The sequence below is a fragment of the Bacillus rossius genome, unplaced genomic scaffold (genome assembly GCF_032445375.1).
Source record: "Bacillus rossius redtenbacheri isolate Brsri unplaced genomic scaffold, Brsri_v3 Brsri_v3_scf27, whole genome shotgun sequence".
NCBI lineage: Eukaryota > Metazoa > Arthropoda > Insecta > Phasmatodea > Bacillidae > Bacillus > Bacillus rossius.
In genome coordinates, this window is record NW_026962448.1 from 361,184 (window position 1) to 385,707 (window position 24,524).

The window sequence follows — 24,524 nt, forward strand, 5'->3', positions numbered from 1 at the left end:
GAAGTGTCAGGAGCAGGTGGCCCCATCGAGAAGCTCAGAGCGCCGCCGAACTGAAAGTCGGGGGCACGAGAGGGGTCGAAAATACCAGGCTGCGCGGAAGCAGGGAGGTCCTGTAATGGCGCCGTGGCGTCAGGCCGCGTAGACAAGTTGGGTGCAGAACAAGGGACGGCAGCACCATGGCCAGCGCGAGACACGGAGGCTTCCTGCAGCGGCGACGAGAACATGTCGGCAGAAGAAACAGCAGGCAACCGCGCAGAGTGGTCAGAAGAGGGCAGAACAATCGGCGGCGGCAGCATGCCAGACTCAGGCGCGGCTGACCGAGGCTGCGAAAAAGGCGTCAAATCGGGCCCAGGGAGACCATGCGAAGCAGAGGGCGAAGCAGGGCGAACAGCGGCAGACACAGAGGCCTGGCCGAGTGGCAGAGATGAGCAGGTGTCAGAATCAGCAGGCACCCCACTGGCAAGAGTGGAGGCATAATAGGGGCCAGGCTGCGAGTAAAGGCTCGAAGCAGACATGGCCGAGGCAGAAATCGGGGCGGAACAAACAGTAGTCGTAATCGTGGTGGTGGTCAAAGAAACCAAGCTGGAGGAAGTAGCAGGAGGCCGCATGCCATAGCAAGCTGCGGCAGGCTGCTTGGTAACCAAAAGTTCCTCTTCGTGGTCGGAGCTCACTCGCGAAGACTGAGAGTCAACATCATCAGTGCTTGTTGCACTCGCCTGCGAGGAGCCTGTAGGAGCTGGGGGGGTCGGCTTCATTCGGCGCCAACTGCGGCCTTGGCCGGGGTCATCTTTGGTATAGGTGATTTTCGCCCTGCGAACTGTGGAGTCGCGAGGGCGGTCAGAAAGTCGGTCAGATTTGCGAAATTTATCTGCCATAATGGAGACAGAAAACACAATATAAATCAGCAAACTGGATTAAATATACTATCAAGATATGCAAAGGACGAAAACAAAACATAAAGACCGATGGTTGCACAAAAGCAGCGAAATCAGCGAGAAGACCGCGCGAGGCGAGACAAGCAGTTGCAAAAGCCGCCACTAGATGGCAGGGAGCAGCAAAAGAAATGCGCGCGCACAGGCAGCGCGCGAGCAGACATTGCGGACAGCAAGAAGTAGCGAGTTGAGCATCAGGAGAGACAGTAAGCGAAAAAACGGCGGAAAAATGGAGCAGCAACAAGAAACAGAAAAACAAAAGGCGACACAGCATCATCAGACAACTGCGCGCAGGAAGAAAGGCGAGCGGCGAATTCGGCACATCGCGAACAGCAGAAGAAACAGAGCGAGTTCGCGGAATGGGCGCCAGGCGGCAGCACAGTGCGAAGACGGTGCTGCCGCGCGGTGGTGAGAAACGGAACTTAGTGAGAAATAATGGTAATCGTCGGAGTGTGTAAAATGAAAACTGAAAACTGAAAAGGGAGGAAGTTTGGATCCTATTCGATCCCCTGGTATAATCTGTACTTACTGTTGTCCCTAACTATTCTCTTTGAATATCATGCTCAACCGCTTACTTCAAGCCCTTTGTCCGCAATTGTAGCCACGAGCCAGGTAAGTATGCTGCGCAGTGTTTCGCTTTTCTATTTCACTTGGAGCTCGGACCACCTCATCAACGTGTTTTGAGGTTATGTACTTCTACCTCCGAAACAGCTCTTTCCCCAGACATAACACTCCCGTGCCAGTTCATCACACTACATGACAGTACACACCAACAATGCAAATACAATTTCTTCCTACAACTGCCCGTTTCTACTCGCACCTCGTTTCCTTTGTTTCTGTACCCACGGCGACGGTCGACCGCCGCGTGCATTTGGTTACCCCGTTTGCCGCGTGGCGGCACTTGGTTACACCGTTTGCCGCGTGGCGGCACTCGGGTCGTCGCGTCCGCCTCGGCAAAAAGGCGGGCACCACGGCACAGTCGAGAGGGGAACTTTTTTCCATTAGCAACATACCTAGGGTTTCACGAAATATCGAGTGCCGTGTCCCACGAGGCGATTTTCGGACGATTCGCGGCTTCAGGCTGCACGACCGTACGCTATTTTCACCATTAGTGGTGGTCCGCACATTTTTCCTATATAGTCCGGATTTTCAAAGTTTCAACCGTGCTCTGGTTTCCCTTCAAACGCATAAATCTTTCGCCTTTTACTAAAGATTTCCGTGGAGGGGAACATTTGATGAGTCTTTAAACAATTTTTTGTTGTGCCCAGTGTTTACACACTGGGCCGGTTACCGTTAAACCACTGGGCCCGGGGGTGAGGCGGGGAGGGGGAAATCTGAAAAATCGAATTGGACAAGTATCGTTCATGGGAATTTTTTTTTTCTTTTTTCAACTATTACCATGCACAATTACGTACCTTCCTTCCGCACTTTCAAGACGGTGGGGTTGTTCGCCAAGGCACCGTAAACTTGAGACCTACGAATGCATTACATACCATACACAGATGAAAAAAAAAAAAAAAATTACACTTCACTGTACATAATTCTTAACACTACTTCACAACTACTAAGTTGAAATTTTTTCACCGGGACAGCGCGAACGCAGTCCCGACTACCAAAAATTACGCGCCCGAGTTACCCACATTTGGGGTAATCGCAGAGGTCAGCTCAACCGAAGTGCAAGGGAAGAGCCTCACCCTGGGGGAACCCCCTGCTTGATCAGGGTAGCCCCTACGCCAGGTAAGTATGCTGCGCAGTGTTTCGCTTTTCTATTTCACTTGGAGCTCGGACCACCTCATCAACGTGTTTTGAGGTTATGTACTTCTACCTCCGAAACAGCTCTTTCCCCAGACATAACACTCCCGTGCCAGTTCATCACACTACATGACAGTACACACCAACAATGCAAATACAATTTCTTCCTACAACTGCCCGTTTCTACTCGCACCTCGTTTCCTTTGTTTCTGTACCCACGGCGACGGTCGACCGCCGCGTGCATTTGGTTACCCCGTTTGCCGCGTGGCGGCACTTGGTTACACCGTTTGCCGCGTGGCGGCACTCGGGTCGTCGCGTCCGCCTCGGCAAAAAGGCGGGCACCACGGCACAGTCGAGAGGGGAACTTTTTTCCATTAGCAACATACCTAGGGTTTCACGAAATATCGAGTGCCGTGTCCCACGAGGCGATTTTCGGACGATTCGCGGCTTCAGGCTGCACGACCGTACGCTATTTTCACCATTAGTGGTGGTCCGCACATTTTTCCTATATAGTCCGGATTTTCAAAGTTTCAACCGTGCTCTGGTTTCCCTTCAAACTGCTCTTAGGTGCTACTCTGAGTGGTTTGCAGGGATTTCCTTAGTTAATTCGAGTTTTCCTCGCGTGCTTTTATAATCCGACCAGTCGTTTCTGGTGCGAAGACTTGCTGCTGGGTGCATATCCGGATCTGGTAACTCTCAGCAGCAAGCAACAGGGTCCCCCCCTGGGCATTGCTGGGGGGACTCTGCAGAAATAAATTCAACCCTCGGGTTCCACTAATTTTTATTTTCTTTTTATTTACAAGTTCTACTCAGCATCACTCCTATTATATTCACTCCATCTTCTTCCACCTTTAACTGACTGCTGACTGCTGCTGCTGCTTCCTGGGGCTGTCACCAGGTGGCCGAGAAGAGTAGTTCCTCCCGGGTGTGGCTCTTGGCCTGCCGACTTGATTGTTTCTCGTCGGCATGGCCGAGGGGGGGTCCGGGGAGGACCCGCCCCTGGGGGACTCCGACTTTGAGGGCCGACTCCAACCGCCATTGAGGGACTACACCAGGCCTCCTGGTGGCCACCGAGACCGGACGGGTGCCTCGGGCGATGCTGGAGCAGAGGGATGCTCGCCGCCCCCCACCCCCAGCCGGACCGGGATCCGCACCCAGGAGCGCTGCACGAAGGTGTCGGAGTCCAAGCATCACCAGATGGTGCCACCTGGCTTCTGCTCCGACACCCCCTTCACCCCGGACGTCACAATGGCAGCAACCCTCACCACCACGACCACCACCATGACGACCACGACAGTTTGCACTTTCACCCCCTCTGCTTCTCACCCCATCTCCTCACCATTCTCAGCGCCTTCCCCCTCACTGCCACTCATCCCTGTCGAGCCTGCGGCCCCCCGGGACGTGCCGATGGACACCGGCTTCAGCCTCCCCCGCCGGACGGTGAAGCGGCCGAGGATGGGGCGCGCCGAGGACCGCACCTCCATCTCCAACCGGTTTGGCGCCCTCGAGCTCGACTCCGCCGGCGAGGAGGGGACCTCGTCCCGGGACTCGTCACCTGCACCATCCACGTCATCCCGCATCTCACACCTCACCCGCCGCACCACCCCCCGGCCGACTACGACCGCCGCGACTCAGCCATCGACCTCCGCTGCTCGTCAGCCGTCGCCTCGACCATCCACCTCCGCATCTGCACCTGGACCCCGCACCCGGCCTCCCACCCAACCTGCTGCCGCCCCCGCATCTGCCTCCGCCGCCGCCACCGTCAAGCCTACCCGCATGCCGCCCATCGGCTGCCGCCTCCCCATCACCACCAGCCCCTTCACCCTGGCCCAATCGTTTCAGTCGCTCCTTTCTGGCAAGCTATCCATCACCTCCGTCGACGGCCGCACCTCCTTTTACACTTCTAACGCCGCTGATCACACCTTCCTATACAACCACCTCACCCAGCTCGGCCATCAGCCTTTCACGCACCTGCGACAGGACGAGAAGGGGGACCGACTCGTCCTGAAGCGTCTCCCACTCACCACTACCCCCGAGGAGGTGCACGCCGCCCTCCTCGACCTGGACCTACCCGTTGCTTCCGTCACTCCGCTCCGCGTCACCGACACCGCCACGACCCGTCCGTTCCTGGTTAATACTCACCACCTGGGGGAGGCAGCTCCCTTCCTGGCTCTACGCTCCCTGGGCTGCTGGGTGGTCTCCGTCGAACGCTATCGTGGCAGCGGGCGGGTCCCGCAGTGTTACCGGTGCCAGCAGGCCGGCCACCCATCCACACGCTGCGAGAGGCCGGTGGCCTGTTTCAAGTGTGCCGGGCCCCACCGGTCCCGCGAGTGCACATCGACGACTCCGAAGTGCGTCAATTGCGGCGAGGCGCACTTCGCGACTTCCATGGACTGCCGGGTGAACCAGGCCTACCTCAGACGCCACCCCCCCCGACAACAGCCTGAGGCCACCCCGGCACCGCGACCGCGACCGCCAAACTTGACCGACGCTCGTGCCTTTCCCGCCGTCACCTCCAACGCCTGGACTCGGCGCGGTTCCGCCGCCGCCACCCTGTTCCCCTCCCGCGACGGGCCATCTCCATCTGCACCTCAGGACCCCTCATCTCACCGACCGGACGCTGACGACACTTCATTCACCACGATCATACGTGACCTCATCCAGCTGTTTCGGCAGTACTTTCCCTTCATTCGCCGCACCCTGACCGCCCTGTCCCATGCCAAGTCCCCTTCGGAGAGATTCGAGGTGCTCCTCCAAGCGCTTCTGGGTCTCTTCGATGGATCCCCCGCCGCCCCTTAAGCTCCTAGTCTGGAACGCCTTTTCTTTGCTCCCTAAGCTTCTCGACTTCCTTCACCTCGTCGACGAGCACTCACCCGATGTCGTGTTCCTATCAGAGACCTGGCTGACCCCCGCTGTACCCCTCCGCGTCCCGGGATATGCCGTCCACCGCTCCGACCGTGATGGTCGGGGGGGTGGGGTGGCACTCCTGGTGCGCGACACCTTCACCCATCACCGCCGACACATTCCACCTTCACCCGCGACTGAGGCTGTGGCCGTGCGCCTGTTCGGACAGCCCTACTCCCTGACTCTAGTCTCCGTGTATCTCCCACCCCAATTTGCCTTCCCCTCTGCCGCCGTTGTCGCCCTCGGTCGGCTCGATGCCCATGTCGTGCTGGCCGGGGACTTCAACGCCACCCATCCCTACTGGGGCTGCGTCGCGGCCAACCGCCGAGGCAGCTCCCTCCGTCAGCTCCTCCGGCGTACTAACCTCTCCATCTGCGCCCCCGCCACCCCCACATTCTTCCCCGCTCAGCACCACCGTCATCCCAGTATCATCGACCTCGCCCTCACCACACCGCTCCCCATCATCTCTGGTCTCACCACGCTCACCGCCGGGGCCTCGGATCACCTGCCCGTCCTCGGCTCCCTTCACTTCTACCCCCATTCCAACCCGCACCTTCCCCGCTTCGACTTCCGCAACGCCGACTGGAATGGGTTCCAGACCACCCTCTCATCATCACTCGACCTCACCCTCCCCTTCGACACCCCCGACCGTCTCGACGCCAACGTCGTGTCATTCACCCGGGCCGTCTCTGCGGCCGCCTCCGCTCACATTCCGCTGGCCACTCCAAGTACCCGCATCACCCCCTTCCCGCCTTACCTGCGTGACGCCGTGGTCCTGCGCGACCGCTTCCGCGGCCTGTGGCAGGCCAACCGGTCCCCGTTGACACGGATGGTGTTCCTCCTGCTGCGGGGCCGGTGCCGCCGGATGGTCGCGGCGTGGAAGGCGCATTTGGAGACCCGGCGTCTCGGCTCCCTCGCCTCTGCATCCGGCTCTCTGTGGACCTACGTCCGGCGCCTCCGATCGGTCCCCACCACTATTCCCCCACTCACCCACCCGGCCGGGGTGGCGGAGACTGCCCCTGAGCGATCGGAGGCGGTCGCTGCCTACCTCGCGTCCACGTTTGCCTCCGCTGACCCCCCCACCCTCTCCTCCGAGTCTTCGGACGACGGGGACACACCCCCCCCCCCTCGCACATCACGTCACTCTGCCCGTTCTTCCGGACTCTCTGCCATTCCCTCTCGCCACGCCATCGGAGGTGCGCACACTCCTCCTCCGTCTCAAGCCCCCTTCTGCCCCCGGTTCCGACTCTCTGCCTGCACCCGTCCTCCGTGCTCTTCCTCGGAAGGCGACGGTCTTCCTTACCCGCATCATCAACGCGATGTTCCTTCTCTGTCATTTCCCCACCCCTTGGAAAGTGGCCATTGTCTCACCCATACCCAAACCCGGGAAGCCCCCTTCCCTACCATCATCGTACCGCCCCATTTCTCTTCTACCCATCATCTCTAAGGTCGCAGAGCGGACCATTCTCACACGCCTTCTCCTTCACGTCAACCTCTTGCATCTTCTCCCCCATCACCAGTTCGGTTTCCGCAAACGTCACTCCACCTCCCACGCCATCGCCCGTGTGGAGGTGCTGGCTGTCCAAGGTTTCGCACGGCGCCAACACACGGGCATGGTGCTTCTGGACCTTGCCCGGGCATTTGATTCCGTGCCCCATTCACAACTCATTCACCGTCTCTCCGCCACCGACCTTCCACCTCATCTCATACGCCTCATCTGCTCGTTCCTGGGGGGTCGTACCTTCCGGGTTCGGGTGGAGGGCGAACTCTCCGACCCCCGTCACATCATGGCCGGCGTCCCCCAGGGCGCCATCCTTTCACCCCTTCTCTTCACCCTTCACATCGCCGACCTGCAACCACCACCTGGCACTCACCTGGTTCAGTACGCCGATGACACTTGCCTCCTCGCTTCCTCCGTCTCCGAGCGAATGCTCGGCGACCGCCTGAGCCGCGGGCTCACATCACTCTCTACTCAGTTCCTCGCGCACGGCATCGGGCTGAACTGCTCGAAGACCCAATCCATTCTCTTCTCACGCATCCACCCACGCCAGGACCACCCCCCACGAGTTTCCAGCACTGCCATCCCCTGGTCACCCGAGGTCCGCTATCTGGGGGTGACCCTGGACAGTACCTTCACTTTCATCCCGCACCTTGCTTCCATGAAGACTCAATCCAGGGCGGTCTTGGCGCAGCTGGCACCGATACTGCGACCCTCATCTGGCACCCCCCTCCCGGTTCGCATCACCGCATTTCATTCCTACGTCATCCCACGCTTCACCTACGCATCCCCCGTGTGGGTTCATTCATCCCGTTTCAACCTTCGCCCCATTACCCGCACCTACTTCCTGGGGATTCGTCTCCTTCTCGGACTCCCCCGCGCCACCTCCAGGCTGACTCTCCTGGCAGACTCCGGCCTGCCCCACCTTCACCCTCTCCTTCGCTCCATGACAACTTACTTCCTACGCCGATGCCGACGCAGCGACAACCCCCTCATCCTTCAACTTGCGGAGCCGCTGCCTCCTGCACCCCACCCACGACGACCGCTCTTTTCGACTGACCACTTACGCGACGACTCCGACGACGACGCTGACGACGTCCCGGCGGCCGGTGGGCCCGGTAGATGACGGCGTAGACCTCCACGTCCACCGGTAGCCTCCGCGGACCCGCCACCATAGTTCACCATCTACATCGCCACTCCGTCTTCTTCCCATCGTCATCAGCATCGCCGTTTTCTCCGCGCGGCCTCCATCAGCTGCGCGGCTCCTGGATCAGCATCTCTTCACCCCCAGCAGTCCCTCACCCCCCCTCCACCCAACAAGTAGCCGGGACCTTCAAGAACCTCCGTGTTGGCGGGGTCCAGCATCGTCATGTTCTTCGTCTTTGTGTTTATGTTCTGTACAGTGTTCTTGTCCACTGCCTTGTATGTATCTTTATGTATTAAATGATGTTTTTGTGTGTGGGCCCCTAGGGGCCCCACTTATTTAAAAAAAAAAAAAAAAAAAAAAAAAAAAAAAAAAAAAAAAAAAAAAAAAAAAAAAAAAAAAAAAAAAAAAAAAACTAAAGATTTCCGTGGAGGGGAACATTTGATGAGTCTTTAAACAATTTTTTGTTGTGCCCAGTGTTTACACACTGGGCCGGTTACCTTTAAACCACTGGGCCCGGGGGTGAGGCGGGGAGGGGGAAATCTGAAAAATCGAATTGGACAAGTATCGTTCATGGGAATTTTTTTTTTCTTTTTTCAACTATTACCATGCACAATTACGTACCTTCCTTCCGCACTTTCAAGACGGTGGGGTTGTTCGCCAAGGCACCGTAAACTTGAGACCTACGAATGCATTACATACCATACACAGATGAAAAAAAAAAAAAAAATTACACTTCACTGTACATAATTCTTAACACTACTTCACAACTACTAAGTTGAAATTTTTTCACCGGGACAGCGCGAACGCAGTCCCGACTACCAAAAATTACGCGCCCGAGTTACCCACATTTGGGGTAATCGCAGAGGTCAGCTCAACCGAAGTGCAAGGGAAGAGCCTCACCCTGGGGGAACCCCCTGCTTGATCAGGGTAGCCCCTACGCCAGGTAAGTATGCTGCGCAGTGTTTCGCTTTTCTATTTCACTTGGAGCTCGGACCACCTCATCAACGTGTTTTGAGGTTATGTACTTCTACCTCCGAAACAGCTCTTTCCCCAGACATAACACTCCCGTGCCAGTTCATCACACTACATGACAGTACACACCAACAATGCAAATACAATTTCTTCCTACAACTGCCCGTTTCTACTCGCACCTCGTTTCCTTTGTTTCTGTACCCACGGCGACGGTCGACCGCCGCGTGCATTTGGTTACCCCGTTTGCCGCGTGGCGGCACTTGGTTACACCGTTTGCCGCGTGGCGGCACTCGGGTCGTCGCGTCCGCCTCGGCAAAAAGGCGGGCACCACGGCACAGTCGAGAGGGGAACTTTTTTCCATTAGCAACATACCTAGGGTTTCACGAAATATCGAGTGCCGTGTCCCACGAGGCGATTTTCGGACGATTCGCGGCTTCAGGCTGCACGACCGTACGCTATTTTCACCATTAGTGGTGGTCCGCACATTTTTCCTATATAGTCCGGATTTTCAAAGTTTCAACCGTGCTCTGGTTTCCCTTCAAAGGCATCAAACTGTTCAGGGGAATTTTTTAAAAGCTTTTTGAAGCAAATCTGAGCACTTTTGGCCATTAACTAACTGGTTTCCTTTCAGCAATTTCAGCGAGCCGCCGAGACCTGCTGCTGCTAGTTCCTGAGTCGACCACCAGGAGTGCTCTTGTGTAGATCTAGTTCTTAGATCCTAGATCTTCTTCTTGTGAGTGCTGTGCGCCACCGAGTCGCGGCCTATTGGGGCGGCTGAGGGGGGAGTTTGGAATGGACTCCCTCCCGATGAAGCCAAACCAGGGCGGGGGCGACCTCGGTCAGAGGCCATCGGCCGAGGCCACTTCTTGTGACTCCCGGCAACCAAGTTGTAGCCTATTGGGGAGGCCGAGGGGTGAGTTTGGAATGGACTCTCTCCCGATGACGCCGAACCAGGGCGGGGACGACTTTGGTCCGAGGCCCTCGGCCGAGGCCGGTTCTGGCGATGAGATGACTACTGACAATCGGCCACCCCAGCCACGACAATACTGTGGACCGCATCGCCAGCGCTTGGAGACCATGCAAGTCGGGTCTGGGGAGGCGGGCGCTGCTGGGGTCGGGGGGGTGGCTCCGCCTCCCTCCCCCGCGCCGGCCGGGCTGCGCACCCAGACTGTTTGCATTAAGGTCAGCGAGACGAAACATCTTCACGGCCTGGACGTCTCCACCATCCTCGCTCTGCCTACGACTACCTCTGCTCCAACACCACCAACTGTGACTACTACTACCACCACGGCCTGCATCACTTCACCGATCATGTCTCCTGCGCCTTCTCTTCCGCTGTTGCCGACCGACTCACCGCCTGCCGCCGTTCCTCCTGCTGCGACTGCTACTCCCATGGACACCGGCTTCATCGTTCCCACGAAGACCGTCAAGCGCGCCCACCCCGACCAGCACTCCTCCGACGATGCCGTCCCTACCAGCAACCGCTACGACAGTCTCCTCAGTCTACCGGATACCGACACCGACGACGGCGCTGGGGCTGCCTCCTCGGACCGACCCTTGACTGCCAAGCCCCGCCGCAAGCAGCATGCTAAGCGGCACCGGCCCGACACGCAACCTCCTCCTGTGCCCTTCACCACTCTCCCGGGCCCCTCTTCGACGAGTCCCAGCTCATCTCGTGCTCCACCCCGCCCTCCAGCCTCGCAGCCTCGTGCCTCCTCCTCGGCGGCGCCTCGCCCGCCTACCTCCACTCCTCGCACGCCTCGCATGCCTCCGATCGCCTGCCTTCTCACGCCCACAGCCGGCCCCTTCGCCACTGCACAACGTTTTCAGTCTCTCCTCTCCGGTCCTCTCTCTGTCACCTCCGTCAATGACCGCACCTCCTTTTATACCAGCAACCCTCAGGACCACCAGCTCCTATTTGACGAACTCCAACGCCTCGGATATAAACCCTACACCCATCTCCGCCCCGACGAGCGTGCCGATCGAGTTGTGATCAAGAAACTCCCTCTCTCCACGACGGCTGACGAGGTCACCCAGTCCCTGCTCGACCTGCACCTACCTGTGGCATCTGTGGTGGCCATGCGCACCTCTCCTACTTCAACGACCCGGCCTTTCCTGGTCACTACATCCGGTCTGGGTGAGGCAGCCCCCTTCCTGAAGTTGAAGACATTGGGCTGCTGGGTGGTGGCAGTTGAGAAATACCGCGGCTCGGGGCGCGTACCTCAGTGCTACCGCTGCCAGCGGCCTGGACACCCGTCCTCCCGATGCCACCGGGACCTCGCCTGTTTCAAGTGCGCTGGGCCCCACTGGTCTCGGGACTGCACCTCGACTACCCGACGCTGCACGCTTTGTGACGGGGCCCACTTCGCTACTTCCACTGACTGTCGCGTGATTCAGGCTTACCTGCGCCGACACCCTCAACGACTCACTGACGCCACGACGACTGCCGTGGGGACCGGGCCCTCTGTCCCGTCCCTGTCCGATCCCAAGACGTTTCCTGCTCTCTCCACCAATGCTTGGGCACGCCCTCCCCCCGTTGTACCGGTTGTTCCCCCCTCTGCCACCTCGCACCCTCCTCCTTCCGCTCCTTCTTCTGACTCTCGACCGCTTGCCTCCGACTCAGACTGCTCGTCGCTTTCATCCCTCATTCACGACTTCATTTCATTCATCCGACAGTACCTCCCGCTCATCCGGTCTGTCCTGACGGCACTCTCCCGAGCCCGCACCTCCACCGAGAAGTTCGAAGTGCTCCTCCAGGCCCTTCTGAATTTCTTCGATGGATCCCGCCCCTCCCCTTAGTGTCCTCATCTGGAACGTCTTTTCCCTCCTCCCTAAGCTCCACGACCTTTTGCACCTGCTCCACGAGCGATCGCCCGACGTCGTGTTCCTTTCTGAGACCTGGCTCTCCCCCTCTGCCCCCGTCCTGGTCCCCGGGTATGCGGTCCACCGTGCCGATCGCGATGGTCGGGGCGGGGGGGTGGCGTTACTCGTCCGCAACACCATTTCACATCATCGCCGTCGCATCCCTTCTTCCCCCGCGGCCGAGGCGGTTGCTGTGCGCTTGCACGGCCTCCCGTACTCCCTGACCTTGGTATCCTTGTACCTCCCCCCTCAGTACGCCTTTCCCACGGCCGACGTTGTCGCCCTCGGTCGGCTCGACGCCCACGTCGTGCTGGCCGGGGACTTCAACGCCACCCATCCCTTCTGGGGCTGTGCCGCCGCGAACCGGCGGGGCAGCTCCCTCCGGCAACTCCTTCGGCGTACTCCTCTCTCTCTTTATGCCCCTCCGACCCCGACATTTTTTCCGGCCCAGCTCAACCGGCAACCCAGCATCATCGACTTTGCACTGTCCACGCCCCTCCCCATTCTCTCGGATCTCACCACCATCACCTCCGGCACCTCCGACCACTTGCCTGTTCTTGCCACACTTCACTTTCACCCCCGTTCTAACCCCCACCTCCCCCGCTTCGATTTTCCCAAGGCCGACTGGGGCGGTTTTCAGCGTTCCCTCTCCGCTGCCATAGACCTGTCTGTTCCGTTCGATACCCCTGCCCGCCTTGACGCCAACGTTCTCTCGCTGACCGACGCCATTTCCGCGGCCGCCTCTGCCAACATACCTCTGGTTCCCCCCCGTCCCCTTGTCGACCCATTTCCGCCTTACCTCCGGGACGCCTTGTCCTTGCGCAACCGCTTCCGCGTCCTCTGGCAGGCTAGTCGTTCCCTGCTGCACCGGCGGGTGTACCTGGTGCTGCGGGGGCGCTGCCGGCGATTGGTCGCGGAGTGGAGGGCCCGTCTGGAGACTCGGCGTCTCCAATCCCTCTCTGCTTGCTCCGGCTCCCTCTGGTCTCACGTCCGTCGTCTCCGCTCGGTTCCTACCACCATCCCCCCGCTGACCACCCCCACGGGTGTGGCGGAAACGGCCTCGGAGCGATCCGAGGCGGTGGCCGCCTACCTGGCGACCACCTTCGCATCCGCACCCGGCCCTTCCCTGTCCTCCGAGTCTTCGGACGACGAGGACGGGGCCCGCCTCCTGTCTCGCCACGTCACTTTGCCCCCCCTTCCGGCCACCTTCCCCCTGCCGCTCGTCACGCCTTCCGAGGTCCGCACCCTGCTCGCCCGCCTTCGGCCCCGTTCTGCTCCTGGCCACGACTCTCTGCCCTCCCCCGTGCTCCGTGCCCTACCTCGCAAGGCCCTTGTGTTTCTGACCCGTCTTTTCAACGCAATGTTCCTCCTCTGCCACTTCCCCACCCCCTGGAAAACCGCCGTCGTCTCACCCATCCCCAAACCTGGCAAGCCCCCGTCTCTCCCTTCATCTTTTCGGCCCATCTCGCTTCTTCCTATTCTGTCCAAGGTCGCGGAACGGGCGATCCACCGCCGTCTCCTCTTTCAAGTCACCACCCTGGACCTTCTACCCCGCCACCAGTTCGGTTTCCGCCCCCGCCACTCGACGACCCACGCCATTGCCCGTGTGGAGCACCTGGTGGTCCAGGGATTCGCCAGGCGGCAACACACGGGCATGGTGCTTCTTGACCTCGCCCGTGCTTTCGATTCCGTTCCGCATGCCCAGCTCCTCCAGCGCCTCTCTGCCACCGACCTCTCATCTCATCTCATCCGCCTCCTCTGCTCCTTCCTGGAGGGTCGCACCTTCCGGGTTCGGGTGGAGGGGGTCCTCTCCGGCCCCCGCCCCATCTCCGCCGGCGTCCCCCAGGGCGCCATTCTCTCACCGCTACTTTTTACCCTCCACATCTCTGATCTCAAGCCCCCTCCCGGCACCTATCTTGTCCAGTACGCCGATGATACCTGTCTCCTGGCCTCTTCAGTTTCCGAGCGGCTGCTCTGCGACCGTCTCGGCCGCGGCCTCACTTCCCTCAACAATCAGTTCCTCGCGCATGGCATCGGGCTCAATCACTCTAAATCACGATCCATCCTCTTCTCCCGACTTCATCCACACCACGACCACCCGCCAGTCATCTCCACCGTAGCCATCCCCTGGTCGCCTCGCATCCGTTATCTGGGGGTCACCCTAGACAATACCTTTACTTTTCTGCCGCACCTCGACTCAATCCGCACCAAGTCCCGTGCCGTCATGGCTCAGCTGGCCACCATACTCAGACCGACATCCGGCACCCCTCTCGACGTTCGTGTGACTGCCTACCGTTCCTTTGTTCTTCCCCACTTCCTCTACGCGTGCCCGGCTTGGGTCCACTCCTCTCTGTACAACCTCCGTCCGATCACCCGGTCCTACTTTCTCGGTGCCCGCCTCCTGCTCGGTCTCCCTCGCGCCACCTTACGACAGACCCTCCTGGACCAGACTGGGCTCCCGCACTTACACGAGCTGCTCTGCAAGGTGACTAAGAAGTTTCTCCGCCACTGCCGGCGTTCTGACAACCCCCTGATCCGACTCCTTGCAGAGCCCCTGCCTGACGCTCCTCACCCCCGCCGACCGCTCTTTACCTACGATCATTTGAGACGCCCTGACCCTGATGACGTTGACGCTGGTGCAGTCGCGGCTGGTGGGCCCGGCAGCTGACGACGGTGATCACCACGTCCACGGTTGGCTCTGAGGAATGTTACCAGGCATCATCCCATCAAGATCTCTGCTCTCAGTGAACTACTGCCTAACATCGCCACTGCTCCGGACCGTCTTCATCTGCGGCCCGGCACCTTCTGCGCCCCGAGTCGCCCCCGGCAGCCCACAGAAGATTCGCCGCCCAACAAGCAGCTGGACCTCTAGGACGGTATCGTCGGAGGGGCCCCGTTTCGTCAGTGTTGAATAAAGATTGTCACCATTCGCCCTTGTGGCCATGTATTCGTGTTCTATGTTGTGTTTTATTTGTGTTCACCTGTATCCGCTTTTTATATTAAAGATGAATTTTTTGGTGGGTAACTCCCTTCAGTGGGAGTTCCCTTTGTTAAAAAAAAAAAAAAAATAAAAAAAAAAAAAAAAAAAAAAAAAAAAACTAAAGATTTCCGTGGAGGGGAACATTTGATGAGTCTTTAAACAATTTTTTGTTGTGCCCAGTGTTTACACACTGGGCCGGTTACCGTTAAACCACTGGGCCCGGGGGTGAGGCGGGGAGGGGGAAATCTGAAAAATCGAATTGGACAAGTATCGTTCATGGGAATTTTTTTTTTCTTTTTTCAACTATTACCATGCACAATTACGTACCTTCCTTCCGCACTTTCAAGACGGTGGGGTTGTTCGCCAAGGCACCGTAAACTTGAGACCTACGAATGCATTACATACCATACACAGATGAAAAAAAAAAAAAAAATTACACTTCACTGTACATAATTCTTAACACTACTTCACAACTACTAAGTTGAAATTTTTTCACCGGGACAGCGCGAACGCAGTCCCGACTACCAAAAATTACGCGCCCGAGTTACCCACATTTGGGGTAATCGCAGAGGTCAGCTCAACCGAAGTGCAAGGGAAGAGCCTCACCCTGGGGGAACCCCCTGCTTGATCAGGGTAGCCCCTACGCCAGGTAAGTATGCTGCGCAGTGTTTCGCTTTTCTATTTCACTTGGAGCTCGGACCACCTCATCAACGTGTTTTGAGGTTATGTACTTCTACCTCCGAAACAGCTCTTTCCCCAGACATAACACTCCCGTGCCAGTTCATCACACTACATGACAGTACACACCAACAATGCAAATACAATTTCTTCCTACAACTGCCCGTTTCTACTCGCACCTCGTTTCCTTTGTTTCTGTACCCACGGCGACGGTCGACCGCCGCGTGCATTTGGTTACCCCGTTTGCCGCGTGGCGGCACTTGGTTACACCGTTTGCCGCGTGGCGGCACTCGGGTCGTCGCGTCCGCCTCGGCAAAAAGGCGGGCACCACGGCACAGTCGAGAGGGGAACTTTTTTCCATTAGCAACATACCTAGGGTTTCACGAAATATCGAGTGCCGTGTCCCACGAGGCGATTTTCGGACGATTCGCGGCTTCAGGCTGCACGACCGTACGCTATTTTCACCATTAGTGGTGGTCCGCACATTTTTCCTATATAGTCCGGATTTTCAAAGTTTCAACCGTGCTCTGGTTTCCCTTCAAAGGCATCAAACTGTTCAGGGGAATTTTTTAAAAGCTTTTTGAAGCAAATCTGAGCACTTTTGGCCATTAACTAACTGGTTTCCTTTCAGCAATTTCAGCGAGCCGCCGAGACCTGCTGCTGCTAGTTCCTGAGTCGACCACCAGGAGTGCTCTTGTGTAGATCTAGTTCTTAGATCCTAGATCTTCTTCTTGTGAGTGCTGTGCGCCACCGAGTCGCGGCCTATTGGGGCGGCTGAGGGGGGAGTTTGGAATGGACTCCCTCCCGATGAAGCCAAACCAGGGCGGGGGCGACCTCGGTCAGAGGCCATCGGCCGAGGCCACTTCTTGTGACTCCCGGCAACCAAGTTGTAGCCTATTGGGGAGGCCGAGGGGTGAGTTTGGAATGGACTCTCTCCCGATGACGCCGAACCAGGGCGGGGACGACTTTGGTCCGAGGCCCTCGGCCGAGGCCGGTTCTGGCGATGAGATGACTACTGACAATCGGCCACCCCAGCCACGACAATACTGTGGACCGCATCGCCAGCGCTTGGAGACCATGCAAGTCGGGTCTGGGGAGGCGGGCGCTGCTGGGGTCGGGGGGGTGGCTCCGCCTCCCTCCCCCGCGCCAGCCGGGCTGCGCACCCAGACTGTTTGCATTAAGGTCAGCGAGACGAAACATCTTCACGGCCTGGACGTCTCCACCATCCTCGCTCTGCCTACGACTACCTCTGCTCCAACACCACCAACTGTGACTACTACTACCACCACGGCCTGCATCACTTCACCGATCATGTCTCCTGCGCCTTCTCTTCCGCTGTTGCCGACCGACTCACCGCCTGCCGCCGTTCCTCCTGCTGCGACTGCTACTCCCATGGACACCGGCTTCATCGTTCCCACGAAGACCGTCAAGCGCGCCCACCCCGACCAGCACTCCTCCGACGATGCCGTCCCTACCAGCAACCGCTACGACAGTCTCCTCAGTCTACCGGATACCGACACCGACGACGGCGCTGGGGCTGCCTCCTCGGACCGACCCTTGACTGCCAAGCCCCGCCGCAAGCAGCATGCTAAGCGGCACCGGCCCGACACGCAACCTCCTCCTGTGCCCTTCACCACTCTCCCGGGCCCCTCTTCGACGAGTCCCAGCTCATCTCGTGCTCCACCCCGCCCTCCAGCCTCGCAGCCTCGTGCCTCCTCCTCGGCGGCGCCTCGCCCGCCTACCTCCACTCCTCGCACGCCTCGCATGCCTCCGATCGCCTGCCTTCTCACGCCCACAGCCGGCCCCTTCGCCACTGCACAACGTTTTCAGTCTCTCCTCTCCGGTCCTCTCTCTGTCACCTCCGTCAATGACCGCACCTCCTTTTATACCAGCAACCCTCAGGACCACCAGCTCCTATTTGACGAACTCCAACGCCTCGGATATAAACCCTACACCCATCTCCGCCCCGACGAGCGTGCCGATCGAGTTGTGATCAAGAAACTCCCTCTCTCCACGACGGCTGACGAGGTCACCCAGTCCCTGCTCGACCTGCACCTACCTGTGGCATCTGTGGTGGCCATGCGCACCTCTCCTACTTCAACGACCCGGCCTTTCCTGGTCACTACATCCGGTCTGGGTGAGGCAGCCCCCTTCCTGAAGTTGAAGACATTGGGCTGCTGGGTGGTGGCAGTTGAGAAATACCGCGGCTCGGGGCGCGTACCTCAGTGCTACCGCTGCCAGCGGCCTGGACACCCGTCCTCCCGATGCCACCGGGACCTCGCCTGTTTCAAGTGCGCTGGGCCCCACTGGTCTCGGGACTGCACCTCGACTACCCGACGCTGCACGCTTTGTGACGGGGCCCACTTCGCTACTTCCACTGACTGTCGCGTGATTCAGGCTTACCTGCGCCGACACCCTCAACGACTCACTGACGCCACGACGACTGCCGTGGGGACCGGGCCCTCTGTCCCGTCCCTGTCCGATCCCAAGACGTTTCCTGCTCTCTCCACCAATGCTTGGGCACGCCCTCCCCCCGTTGTACCGGTTGTTCCCCCCTCTGCCACCTCGCACCCTCCTCCTTCCGCTCCTTCTTCTGACTCTCGACCGCTTGCCTCCGACTCAGACTGCTCGTCGCTTTCATCCCTCATTCACGACTTCATTTCATTCATCCGACAGTACCTCCCGCTCATCCGGTCTGTCCTGACGGCACTCTCCCGAGCCCGCACCTCCACCGAGAAGTTCGAAGTGCTCCTCCAGGCCCTTCTGAATTTCTTCGATGGATCCCGCCCCTCCCCTTAGTGTCCTCATCTGGAACGTCTTTTCCCTCCTCCCTAAGCTCCACGACCTTTTGCACCTGCTCCACGAGCGATCGCCCGACGTCGTGTTCCTTTCTGAGACCTGGCTCTCCCCCTCTGCCCCCGTCCTGGTCCCCGGGTATGCGGTCCACCGTGCCGATCGCGATGGTCGGGGCGGGGGGGTGGCGTTACTCGTCCGCAACACCATTTCACATCATCGCCGTCGCATCCCTTCTTCCCCCGCGGCCGAGGCGGTTGCTGTGCGCTTGCACGGCCTCCCGTACTCCCTGACCTTGGTATCCTTGTACCTCCCCCCTCAGTACGCCTTTCCCACGGCCGACGTTGTCGCCCTCGGTCGGCTCGACGCCCACGTCGTGCTGGCCGGGGACTTCAACGCCACCCATCCCTTCTGGGGCTGTGCCGCCGCGAACCGGCGGGGCAGCTCCCTCCGGCAACTCCTTCGGCGTACTCCTCTCTCTCTTTATGCCCCTCCGACCCCGACATTTTTTCCGGCCCAGCTCAACCGGCAACCCAGCATCATCGACTTTGCACTGTCCACGCCCCTCCCCATTCTCTCGGATCTCACCACCATCACCTCCGGCACCTCCGACCACTTGCCTGTTCTTGCCACACTTCACTTTCACCCCCGTTCTAACCCCCACCTCCCCCGCTTCGATTTTCCCAAGGCCGACTGGGGCGGTTTTCAGCGTTCCCTCTCCGCTGCCATAGACCTGTCTGTTCCGTTCGATACCCCTGCCCGCCTTGACGCCAACGTTCTCTCGCTGACCGACGCCATTTCCGCGGCCGCCTCTGCCAACATACCTCTGGTTCCCCCCCGTCCCCTTGTCGACCCATTTCCGCCTTACCTCCGGGACGCCTTGTCCTTGCGCAACCGCTTCCGCGTCCTCTGGCAGGCTAGTCGTTCCCTGCTGCACCGGCGGGTGTACCTGGTGCTGCGGGGGCGCTGCCGGCGATTGGTCGCGGAGTGGAGGGCCCGTCTGGAGACTCGGCGTCTCCAATCCCTCTCTGCTTGCTCCGGCTCCCTCTGGTCTCACGTCCGTCGTCTCCGCTCGGTTCCTACCACCATCCCCCCGCTGACCACCCCCACGGGTGTGGCGGAAACGGCCTCGGAGCGATCCGAGGCGGTGGCCGCCTACCTGGCGACCACCTTCGCATCCGCACCCGGCCCTTCCCTGTCCTCCGAGTCTTCGGACGACGAGGACGGGGCCCGCCTCCTGTCTCGCCACGTCACTTTGCCCCCCCTTCCGGCCACCTTCCCCCTGCCGCTCGTCACGCCTTCCGAGGTCCGCACCCTGCTCGCCCGCCTTCGGCCCCGTTCTGCTCCTGGCCACGACTCTCTGCCCTCCCCCGTGCTCCGTGCCCTACCTCGCAAGGCCCTTGTGTTTCTGACCCGTCTTTTCAACGCAATGTTCCTCCTCTGCCACTTCCCCACCCCCTGGAAAACCGCCGTCGTCTCACCCATCCCCAAACCTGGCAAGCCCCCGTCTCTCCCTTCATCTTTTCGGCCCATCTCGCTTCTTCCTATTCTGTCCAAGGTCGCGGAACGGGCGATCCACCGCCGTCTCCTCTTTCAAGTCACCACCCTGGACCTTCTACCCCGCCACCAGTTCGGTTTCCGCCCCCGCCACTCGACGACCCACGCCATTGCCCGTGTGGAGCACCTGGTGGTCCAGGGATTCGCCAGGCGGCAACACACGGGCATGGTGCTTCTTGACCTCGCCCGTGCTTTCGATTCCGTTCCGCATGCCCAGCTCCTCCAGCGCCTCTCTGCCACCGACCTCTCATCTCATCTCATCCGCCTCCTCTGCTCCTTCCTGGAGGGTCGCACCTTCCGGGTTCGGGTGGAGGGGGTCCTCTCCGGCCCCCGCCCCATCTCCGCCGGCGTCCCCCAGGGCGCCATTCTCTCACCGCTACTTTTTACCCTCCACATCTCTGATCTCAAGCCCCCTCCCGGCACCTATCTTGTCCAGTACGCCGATGATACCTGTCTCCTGGCCTCTTCAGTTTCCGAGCGGCTGCTCTGCGACCGTCTCGGCCGCGGCCTCACTTCCCTCAACAATCAGTTCCTCGCGCATGGCATCGGGCTCAATCACTCTAAATCACGATCCATCCTCTTCTCCCGACTTCATCCACACCACGACCACCCGCCAGTCATCTCCACCGTAGCCATCCCCTGGTCGCCTCGCATCCGTTATCTGGGGGTCACCCTAGACAATACCTTTACTTTTCTGCCGCACCTCGACTCAATCCGCACCAAGTCCCGTGCCGTCATGGCTCAGCTGGCCACCATACTCAGACCGACATCCGGCACCCCTCTCGACGTTCGTGTGACTGCCTACCGTTCCTTTGTTCTTCCCCACTTCCTCTACGCGTGCCCGGCTTGGGTCCACTCCTCTCTGTACAACCTCCGTCCGATCACCCGGTCCTACTTTCTCGGTGCCCGCCTCCTGCTCGGTCTCCCTCGCGCCACCTTACGACAGACCCTCCTGGACCAGACTGGGCTCCCGCACTTACACGAGCTGCTCTGCAAGGTGACTAAGAAGTTTCTCCGCCACTGCCGGCGTTCTGACAACCCCCTGATCCGACTCCTTGCAGAGCCCCTGCCTGACGCTCCTCACCCCCGCCGACCGCTCTTTACCTACGATCATTTGAGACGCCCTGACCCTGATGACGTTGACGCTGGTGCAGTCGCGGCTGGTGGGCCCGGCAGCTGACGACGGTGATCACCACGTCCACGGTTGGCTCTGAGGAATGTTACCAGGCATCATCCCATCAAGATCTCTGCTCTCAGTGAACTACTGCCTAACATCGCCACTGCTCCGGACCGTCTTCATCTGCGGCCCGGCACCTTCTGCGCCCCGAGTCGCCCCCGGCAGCCCACAGAAGATTCGCCGCCCAACAAGCAGCTGGACCTCTAGGACGGTATCGTCGGAGGGGCCCCGTTTCGTCAGTGTTGAATAAAGATTGTCACCATTCGCCCTTGTGGCCATGTATTCGTGTTCTATGTTGTGTTTTATTTGTGTTCACCTGTATCCGCTTTTTATATTAAAGATGAATTTTTTGGTGGGTAACTCCCTTCAGTGGGAGTTCCCTTTGTAAAAAAAAAAAAAAAAAAAAAAAAAAAAAAAAAAAAAAAACTAAAGATTTCCGTGGAGGGGAACATTTGATGAGTCTTTAAACAATTTTTTGTTGTGCCCAGTGTTTACACACTGGGCCGGTTACCGTTAAACCACTGGGCCCGGGGGTGAGGCGGGGAGGGGGAAATCTGAAAAATCGAATTGGACAAGTATCGTTCATGGGAATTTTTTTTTTCTTTTTTCAACTATTACCATGCACAATTACGTACCTTCCTTCCGCACTTTCAAGACGGTGGGGTTGTTCGCCAAGGCACCGTAAACTTGAGACCTACGAATGCATTACATACCATACACAGATGAAAAAAAAAAAAAAAATTACACTTCACTGTACATAATTCTTAACACTACTTCACAACTACTAAGTTGAAATTTTTTCACCGGGACAGCGCGAACGCAGTCCCGACTACCAAAAATTACGCGCCCGAGTTACCCACATTTGGGGTAATCGCAGAGGTCAGCTCAACCGAAGTGCAAGGGAAGAGCCTCACCCTGGGGGAACCCCCTGCTTGATCAGGGTAGCCCCTACGCCAGGTAAGTATGCTGCGCAGTGTTTCGCTTTTCTATTTCACTTGGAGCTCGGACCACCTCATCAACGTGTTTTGAGGTTATGTACTTCTACCTCCGAAACAGCTCTTTCCCCAGACATAACACTCCCGTGCCAGTTCATCACACTACATGACAGTACACACCAACAATGCAAATACAATTTCTTCCTACAACTGCCCGTTTCTACTCGCACCTCGTTTCCTTTGTTTCTGTACCCACGGCGACGGTCGACCGCCGCGTGCATTTGGTTACCCCGTTTGCCGCGTGGCGGCACTTGGTTACACCGTTTGCCGCGTGGCGGCACTCGGGTCGTCGCGTCCGCCTCGGCAAAAAGGCGGGCACCACGGCACAGTCGAGAGGGGAACTTTTTTCCATTAGCAACATACCTAGGGTTTCACGAAATATCGAGTGCCGTGTCCCACGAGGCGATTTTCGGACGATTCGCGGCTTCAGGCTGCACGACCGTACGCTATTTTCACCATTAGTGGTGGTCCGCACATTTTTCCTATATAGTCCGGATTTTCAAAGTTTCAACCGTGCTCTGGTTTCCCTTCAAACGCATAAATCTTTCGCCTTTTACTAAAGATTTCCGTGGAGGGGAACATTTGATGAGTCTTTAAACAATTTTTTGTTGTGCCCAGTGTTTACACACTGGGCCGGTTACCGTTAAACCACTGGGCCCGGGGGTGAGGCGGGGAGGGGGAAATCTGAAAAATCGAATTGGACAAGTATCGTTCATGGGAATTTTTTTTTTCTTTTTTCAACTATTACCATGCACAATTACGTACCTTCCTTCCGCACTTTCAAGACGGTGGGGTTGTTCGCCAAGGCACCGTAAACTTGAGACCTACGAATGCATTACATACCATACACAGATGAAAAAAAAAAAAAAAATTACACTTCACTGTACATAATTCTTAACACTACTTCACAACTACTAAGTTGAAATTTTTTCACCGGGACAGCGCGAACGCAGTCCCGACTACCAAAAATTACGCGCCCGAGTTACCCACATTTGGGGTAATCGCAGAGGTCAGCTCAACCGAAGTGCAAGGGAAGAGCCTCACCCTGGGGGAACCCCCTGCTTGATCAGGGTAGCCCCTACGCCAGGTAAGTATGCTGCGCAGTGTTTCGCTTTTCTATTTCACTTGGAGCTCGGACCACCTCATCAACGTGTTTTGAGGTTATGTACTTCTACCTCCGAAACAGCTCTTTCCCCAGACATAACACTCCCGTGCCAGTTCATCACACTACATGACAGTACACACCAACAATGCAAATACAATTTCTTCCTACAACTGCCCGTTTCTACTCGCACCTCGTTTCCTTTGTTTCTGTACCCACGGCGACGGTCGACCGCCGCGTGCATTTGGTTACCCCGTTTGCCGCGTGGCGGCACTTGGTTACACCGTTTGCCGCGTGGCGGCACTCGGGTCGTCGCGTCCGCCTCGGCAAAAAGGCGGGCACCACGGCACAGTCGAGAGGGGAACTTTTTTCCATTAGCAACATACCTAGGGTTTCACGAAATATCGAGTGCCGTGTCCCACGAGGCGATTTTCGGACGATTCGCGGCTTCAGGCTGCACGACCGTACGCTATTTTCACCATTAGTGGTGGTCCGCACATTTTTCCTATATAGTCCGGATTTTCAAAGTTTCAACCGTGCTCTGGTTTCCCTTCAAACTGCTCTTAGGTGCTACTCTGAGTGGTTTGCAGGGATTTCCTTAGTTAATTCGAGTTTTCCTCGCGTGCTTTTATAATCCGACCAGTCGTTTCTGGTGCGAAGACTTGCTGCTGGGTGCATATCCGGATCTGGTAACTCTCAGCAGCAAGCAACAGGGTCCCCCCCTGGGCATTGCTGGGGGGACTCTGCAGAAATAAATTCAACCCTCGGGTTCCACTAATTATTATTTTATTTTTATTTACAAGTTCTACTCAGCATCACTCCTATTATATTCACTCCATCTTCTTCCACTTTTAACTGACTGCTGACTGCTGCTGCTGCTTCCTGGGGCTGTCACCAGGTGGCCGAGAAGAGTAGTTCCTCCCAGGTGTGGCTCTTGGCCTGCCGACTTGATTGTTTCTCGTCGGCATGGCCGAGGGGGGGTCCGGGGAGGACCCGCCCCTGGGGGACTCCGACTTTGAGGGCCGACTCCAACCGCCATTGAGGGACTACACCAGGCCTCCTGGTGGCCACCGAGACCGGACGGGTGCCTCGGGCGATGCTGGAGCAGAGGGATGCTCGCCGCCCCCCACCCCCAGCCAGACCGGGATCCGCACCCAGGAGCGCTGCACGAAGGT

At 58.3% G+C, this 24,524-nt stretch overlaps 7 non-coding genes across 7 annotated transcripts; 2 read left to right on the top strand and 5 right to left on the bottom strand.

Annotated features, from left to right (window-relative positions):
- Positions 1–2,095: 2,095 nt before the first annotated feature.
- LOC134544032 (U5 spliceosomal RNA) lies at positions 2,096–2,215 on the top strand. Its single transcript, XR_010077465.1, has one exon. It is a non-coding gene; the product is annotated as a U5 spliceosomal RNA (small nuclear RNA).
- Positions 2,216–2,514: 299 nt separating this feature from the next.
- LOC134544005 (U1 spliceosomal RNA) lies at positions 2,515–2,677 on the bottom strand. The gene has a single exon (XR_010077440.1). It is a non-coding gene; the product is annotated as a U1 spliceosomal RNA (small nuclear RNA).
- Positions 2,678–9,021: 6,344 nt separating this feature from the next.
- Positions 9,022–9,184, bottom strand: LOC134544007 (U1 spliceosomal RNA). The gene has a single exon (XR_010077442.1). It is a non-coding gene; the product is annotated as a U1 spliceosomal RNA (small nuclear RNA).
- Positions 9,185–15,541: 6,357 nt separating this feature from the next.
- LOC134544008 (U1 spliceosomal RNA) lies at positions 15,542–15,704 on the bottom strand. Its single transcript, XR_010077443.1, has one exon. It is a non-coding gene; the product is annotated as a U1 spliceosomal RNA (small nuclear RNA).
- Positions 15,705–22,054: 6,350 nt separating this feature from the next.
- LOC134544009 (U1 spliceosomal RNA) lies at positions 22,055–22,217 on the bottom strand. The gene has a single exon (XR_010077444.1). It is a non-coding gene; the product is annotated as a U1 spliceosomal RNA (small nuclear RNA).
- A 543-nt stretch (positions 22,218–22,760) lies between these two features.
- LOC134544033 (U5 spliceosomal RNA) lies at positions 22,761–22,880 on the top strand. The gene has a single exon (XR_010077466.1). It is a non-coding gene; the product is annotated as a U5 spliceosomal RNA (small nuclear RNA).
- Positions 22,881–23,179: 299 nt separating this feature from the next.
- LOC134544010 (U1 spliceosomal RNA) lies at positions 23,180–23,342 on the bottom strand. The gene has a single exon (XR_010077445.1). It is a non-coding gene; the product is annotated as a U1 spliceosomal RNA (small nuclear RNA).
- Between the last annotated feature and the right edge of the window lie 1,182 nt (positions 23,343–24,524).